We start from the raw sequence: 6,000 nt of genomic DNA on the forward strand, positions 1-6,000 counted from the left end.
AAATGCTCTGTGTCCATGTTGACCGTCGAAGTTAATGTCAACAAATACGTAAGTAATCGTCTTAACCCTCTCCCCATATCCCGACAGTAAGAAAGAACCCACCTCAGTACATGTTTCAAAACAGTTCACATTCCTGCCACTACCAGCGTTACCGTACGTATCAGTAAGTACTCTTCTGAATGAACGCAGTACTTGCTATGCAACTTCTCAGGCAGATAAGTAATACACCTCTGCGGAAGTGTAGGAAGATTGAATTCTCTTGGCTCATCGACTAGCCATGTGACGGCATACAGCGAGCCATGATACACTTTGAACTGAACACCCAGTAGAATATGTACCGGTATCTAATTACATAAAAATTAGGATTCTAGTGATAAGATAGAATGGAGCAGTAGTTGAATAAAAGGGAAACTGAAATACTTTGCAGAGAAGACTACAACCACGACAGCTTTTTTCACCACAGGATCTGTTGAATATCGAATGACAATCTTTTTCGAGTTACTTTCTTTAGTAGTTAGTGTGTTATAAACATTTAATCCTAAACATTGCGCGATTTTAAACAGAGATTCACTGTAGAAATAATTCGTCTTGTGTGTCCAGGGAGGTGAGACCATGGCTGTTGCCCTAAGCTTTGTACGCTGGCTGCTCTCTCAACATTCACATGTACAGGTAAAGTAGAAAAATTTACTCCTATTGGTTAATGTATGTTAGTTGCACCATCTTCATACGTTTCTAACGAACTATGTCCTATAATAAATTTGAGAGTTGAAATATGACAATATTACTGCGGTTAAAAAGAAAAAAATAAATCCACTGAATATCGCTTAGAACGGGAGTGCTGTTGCTATGTAAATAACTGTTTCACTGCTAATTTTATGAGCATAGAACTTGCGACAATGCACTAGCGAGTCTATTTGACCTTTAAAATCTTATATCCAGTGTTACAGCTCTTGTGTTGTGTCAGATGCGAGATAAATTCGATATTTAGTGATATCTTTCCTCATTTTATAGCACAATTCCATACAAAACAAGAAATATAATTGTTTTCCAAAACGTTGGTGACCCTGCATTTGTCAACATATAGATCGAGAGGCGAGACCTGGCATGTAAGCTTGCGAGAGCGGAAAGGATGAGAGGTCAGAAATAAAGTTTTGTTTAGATCTGGTTAATATTACACGAATCTACGGAAGTGGAAATTCAATTCGACTAAAAGCTTATTTCTCCCCTCCATACCCATTGGTGATATGCCATGGTGCGTGATAAGGCCACAGGATAGGGCTTGCTTCCTCAATTGTACTTCCCTACTGCGCTAGAGCTTAGCCGTTTCTCTGTCATAACTCAAGTCTCGAAAATAATAATAGCCATACACTGCCCCCAAAAGAAGTGTAGCATTAATATTTTCCTTATATTTTGAAATTAATATAGGAAAATAAAAGTTCAATTTGCAATTTATTACTATAGTGCATAAAAATTATGTTTTAACCGAAACTAAACAAAGATAGACATAATCACTATTTAAGTAAAAAGAGTTTACAATCACCTAACATTAAAAAAAATTATGCATATTTTACAGTTTTTTAATAATATTTTACTGTGTTGTTAGTGGCGGATACATGAGTTAACAAGTCAATCACCACACTAAACTCATGCCCTTACTAAACGATATGCTTTTCAGGACAGAGTTGTCCAGAAGCTGAGAGAAGTGTTTGGAGACTCATTGCGTCCAGCAACATTCAGCGACCTGCAGAGTATGAAGTACTTGGAGATGGTCAACAAGGAAACACTGCGTCTCTACCCACCAGTGCCAGCACTCAACCACGACTACACTATTGGTAGGATGAAATTGGTATTGAATAGAGCTAGAGATGGAATAAATCGCTTCCTTCCTCAAGAAACCCATTATGCTAGCCTCAAATTGAACAGCCCTGCAACCTTGACCATTTTCGAAACCTTACCCACAATTTATAAGATGATATTTTTTCAGCTACCCTATTAATTATATTTTATGATCGTAATAAACAATTGTCGTTCTAGACCAGTGGTACTCATTAGAAATTAAAGGAGAGCTAGAAACATTATACTGGTATTGTATTTTTCTGAGAGCCACAACATATTTCACAATTCTGAGAATGAGTAATATGCAATTATTATTATTATTATTATTATTATTATTATTATTATTATTATTATTATCATTTTTTAGTCAACTGTCCGAAGACAGGTCTGAATCTCACAAGTGATATCAACATGGCACCACTTATGAGGCAACTAGGCCAGGAGATAATGGAGTAGGATGGCCAGTTCCTTTCCCCCTCCATTGCTTACATCGCCCATTAGCTACATATTACACTTATCAGATTTCAGATGCATACAAACAATTATTGTTCTTCCTCTGACACATATCGTCAAGTGGATGTACTGCCTGAATGTTCTTAATTAATTTGTCACCTGTCATTAAATTAACACTCCCGAAACATCTTATTCTTTGGGATTTAACAGAATATGTTATATTTCTTTTGCTCTGTAAGATTCTGTTAAGTTCACTCTTTGTTTTGAATCTCCATGTGTCATTTAGTTCTTTTGTCAGTTTAAATTTGGGATTTAACAAAATTTATATATATATATATATATATATATATATATATATATAAATATATATATTTTGCTATGTATGATTCTGTTAAGTTTACTCTTTGTTTTGATTCTCCATATGCTATTTGGTTCTTTTGTCACTTTAAATAAGGCTACCACTTCCTTCGTTGTTGACTTCATGTACTGTGATAAATTTATGTAAACCTGCATCGATGACTGATGCTGAGATCATCAAATCCTGTGCAGTTTTTTTTCCTTGTAACTAAATAGTGGATTAAAAATACCTATGCAAATGAGACTGTAACTTAAACATTTAAGTAGGGGAGAGTCGGGTAGTATCGGACAGTGCGTTTCTTTCATCTATCACCATATGGTAGTAAATGAATGCCATGGTTACGTTTCTCTATGCGACAACACAGAAACGTAACCATGTCAATCAGGTACTATCATCGTGTGGTAGATGAAAGAAACTCACTGTCCGATATTACTCGATGTCCGATACTACCCGACTCTCCCCTACCTACTTAAATAATTCGCCCTCTGTTACAGGAGACCTCGTCATTCCTACTCAGACTAACGTTGGATTCCTACCAATTGTGATACATCTTAATCCAGAGTACTTTCCAGATCTGGAAAAATTTGACCCAGACCGATTTCTGCCAGAAAATATCGTGAAGAGGGACCCATTGTCTTACATCCCATTCAGCTTCAGACCAAGGAATTTTCTAGGTACATAAGATGGCTCCTTGCTCCCTGTGACAGCGTTAGAAACATGCTGGGAATCTTTAAATGGATGCAACAGTCGATAGAACAGCAAGCGATGCCTGTATTAAGGTTGATGAAAAACATTTTGAACACTTGTCATAATGAGTACTGATAGAAACTGTCTACATTGTAATATCTGTCAAGTCAATTTACATTAATTACAAGCCCATAACATAATCAGAGATTTGAGTTATTAATCTGCAATGTTACTTAGACTGGTTAGCACACACATCAAGTCATGTAACTCCCAAATGGAATGTTCCCTACACGAAAATTATTCATATCAATAACTCTACCACCCCTAAAAGTTTCTAATAAAGTCACGGTTACACTTTGTATTGGGGAAGAACTCTCGAAAAATCCTCTAATTTGAAGTAATACTGAGTGCATGGTTTATCTATGAAATGTGAGCATAGCATGGAGTTCATGGGCTGCAGGGTATAATGCTCCCAGCTGGCAACAAAATTTCACGATTAAGCTCACAGCACTATAGTCACTGTGAAACGAAATATTACTTATTTTTAAAAAGCTATGTACTCCACGCACAAAGTATATTATCATGTCTCTTGACCAGAACACAGTATGAAATGGAAAATATATAAAAATTGGGAATTTATCCTTTGAAAAGGTGGAAAAATTCAAATACCTTGGAGCAACAGTAACAAATATAAATAACACCTGAGAGCAAATTAAACGCAGAATAAATATGGTTGAGAAGCGTTTGTCATCCAGTCTGCTCCCAAAAAGCTAAAAGTTATAATTTATAAAATAGTCATATTACTGGTTGTTCTGTATGGTTGTGAAACTTGAACTCTCACTTTGAGAGAGGAACAGATGCTTAGGAAAATATTTGGGGCTGTCAGTTAGAAATTGAATCAATCTGCCATTTTGTGGACACCGTCCTCTACATACCACCTTATCTTGCCTTCTAAAAGATGCTGCCGTCTTACTGCCACTTTTGAGTAGCGTTTCATGACCTCCTTTGTGCTGATTATTTTTATATAGCTGTTGGTTAGAAGTTGAATCAACGTGCCAATCTATGAACACCGTCCTCGACATACCACCTTATCTTGCCTTCTAAAAGATGCTGCCGCCTAACTGCCACTTTTGAGTAGCATTTCATGACCTCCTTTGTGCTGGTTATTTTTACATAGCTGTCGGTTAGAAATTGAATCAATGTGCCAATCTATGAACACCGTCCTCGACATTCCACCTTATCTTGCCTTTTAAAAGATGCTGCTGCCTAACTGCCACTTTTGAATGGCTTTCTTGACCACATTTGTACTATATATTTTTAATCGAAGTGTTAGTAAAAATGTTTGAATTATAAATGACATTTGCGGAATTTTCCTGTGGCAGGAGAATTCCTGGCAATATCTGGTGCGTAATTTGCCTGTGGGATTAAAAAGTCGAGGGTTTTTAGTGCAGAATTTACCGCGCACATATTCTAAATGCTGACTGAGGTTTTCTACGCTATAACACTGGGTTGGGGAAGTATAGATATTTTCAATAGTTTTCATTGTTACAGGGTTAAAGCACTACATTGTCTCTGTGACGAAGCAGGACGTTTATACCAGTCATGGACTTGAGGACTATCTCGTTGGTCACTCTGAGTGGGGTGGTGCCTGACAGCAGCTGGTAGTTCCTCAGCAATCGACTTAGCAATGCCTTCATCTCGAGGAGAGCGAATTTCTGTCCTGAAACGTCACAACAAAAGTATTATAAATTATAAATTTGACAAACGCACTAAATAAGGTGCACATCAACATATCGTTCTAGTGTGTTTCATTGCACACAAGACCAATTCGTGAGAGGTAGAAAAAATAAAACAAAAGCAAAACAATACTATCTACAACCAGTAATAATTTTAAAATATGAGAAAAAAATGTAACAAATTTCATGAAATTTTACTGTTCAAGAATTGAATGTTTGACCAGAACAAGATTATAATCAGCAAATATTTGTTTTTTGGTAAGTCAAGATTAATGATTTATTAAACAATTATTATTTTATTATAATTTCATATTGGAATGTGTGTATCCAATGCCTACACTCTTCACGTGATTCAATTCCGCATACTGCGGATAGATGGTAGCACTGTGACCCATTTTCTAGTTGCACACCACTTGGCAGGCCACACTGTAAATGATGTGTATCTGTAGAGAGTTATGACATGTACTAGAGTGAGTGTATGTGTAAGTGATCGTGTTCTGTTAAGTGTAGTTTATGGAATCAGTGATGATGAAGATGGGTAAAGGAGAAGGGGAAACCTGGTGCCGGCATGTAGCCTACATCTGTTGAATAGCACTAACAGGGCATACATACTTAATGTCCGTCCAACAGACAAATCACTATCAACAGTAACATATACCTTCTCTTCACTGCACAATTTAGTGATTAAAAGTTGTGCACCGCCATCTCTCCTATTCCTGAGTTAGAAATTTTAAATGAAAATTTTTGACCCAGCCAAAAATTGAACCCGGGCTGGCTAGTTTGGAGGCAGACGCGCTACCACAAAGCTAATTCGGCAGACTGTATTGGAATAAAGTAAAGTGTAATAAAATCTCCTGGTGATAAAATAGGCCCACCAACATGTACAGGGCTTCACAAACAACATTTTCCCATTTCATGTTGAAGATATAC

Source organism: Periplaneta americana, chromosome 12, assembly GCF_040183065.1.
Source record: "Periplaneta americana isolate PAMFEO1 chromosome 12, P.americana_PAMFEO1_priV1, whole genome shotgun sequence".
Taxonomy (NCBI): Eukaryota; Metazoa; Arthropoda; class Insecta; order Blattodea; family Blattidae; genus Periplaneta; species Periplaneta americana.